The sequence below is a fragment of the Alligator sinensis genome, unplaced genomic scaffold (assembly GCF_000455745.1).
Source record: "Alligator sinensis unplaced genomic scaffold, ASM45574v1 scaffold107_3, whole genome shotgun sequence".
Lineage (NCBI taxonomy): Eukaryota > Metazoa > Chordata > Crocodylia > Alligatoridae > Alligator > Alligator sinensis.
The window spans coordinates 567,425-568,586 of NW_005842578.1; the positions used below are offsets into that span (position 1 = coordinate 567,425).

Consider the following 1,162-nt stretch of genomic DNA (forward strand, 5'->3'; position numbering starts at 1 on the left):
CCCCGGACCCCCGGGGGGGGGCACCCCGGGGCAGCCCCCCCTGCGGACCTGCCCGAGGCCCAGGTGCTTGCCCACGTTGTCCGACAGGTAGATCATGTCCCCATCGCCGCTCAGCACCATGACGAAGCCATCCAGCGCCTTCAGGTAGCAGGCGGCCACCGGCTCCTCCCCGGCCTCAGCCCACGCCCCTGGGGGGAGGACGGGGGTCAGTGGGGCCCGGACCCCCCAGCAGGGTCCCAGTGCTCCCAGGACAGCCCGGGGCAGTGGCCCCAGCTGCCCCCCGCCAGGGCCAGCCACCCTGTACCCCCAGCACTGGGGGGTCCTAGAGGGGGCCTCACCGTGGGCGAGCAGGCGGCGCAGGCGCAGGAAGCTGAGCGTGAGGCGCATGACCGAGGCCTTGTCCAGGTGGGCGCCGAGGCCGCGGGGCAGGGGCAGGGCGTGCGCCAGCTGCACGAACACCTCGGTCTCGCGGCTGCGCCGGCTCCGCGCCGCATCCCGCGACCGCTCCTTGCGCAGCTCCGTCGTCGACCTGCCGCAGCCGGGGGGGTCAGGGGCGCGGACGCCTCGGTTCTGCCCCCGCCTCCGCCTGGTCCCGGCCCTGATCGCCTCGGCCCGGATGCCTCGGTCCCACGGCCATAGTGGCCTGGACGCCTGGGTCCCAGCCTTGGCTCGGGGAGGGGCGTGGGGTCTGAGGGGTTAACTCAGGAGGGGCTGGGGGCCTGGATGGAAGTGTGCGCGCGCACACACGCGCGTGCACACACACACGCGCACACACACAGTGGGAGGGTAGCATGTCCCACACCCACCACAGACCACCCCACTCCACGTGGAGCCCACGAGCAGACACCACTATGTGCACATGCACACAGACACCTATGCAGAGGTACACACATGTGCAGACACATCTCTGGAGGCGTGCAGGCGCACACAGGCAGAGATGCACACACAGAGACACACACGCTTTGGCAGACGCCCGCAAAAGCATGCATGCACACACGGTGACACGCCCTCCCGCGCATGTACACATATGCAGGTGTGCACACACACTTGCACACTCAGACTCATGCACCAGCTCGCATAGGCATGCAGGCACACATGCACACATGCCCACAGGCCCGATCTCCTGGGTCCCATTCCCCCCCAGCCCCCCAAATTCCCGAGG

The 1,162-nt window shown here is 69.7% G+C and overlaps 1 long non-coding RNA gene across 1 annotated transcript in view; it reads right to left on the reverse strand.

Moving 5' to 3' along the window:
• Positions 1-52: 52 nt before the first annotated feature.
• Positions 53-1,162, reverse strand: part of LOC112551726 — a 3,647-nt gene continuing 2,537 nt past the window's right edge. Inside the window, exons 2-3 of the long non-coding RNA XR_003096038.1 lie at positions 339-529; positions 53-188 (exon numbers count right to left, since the gene is read on the reverse strand). This is a non-coding gene — a long non-coding RNA (uncharacterized LOC112551726). The remainder of the gene's footprint in view (positions 189-338; positions 530-1,162) is intronic.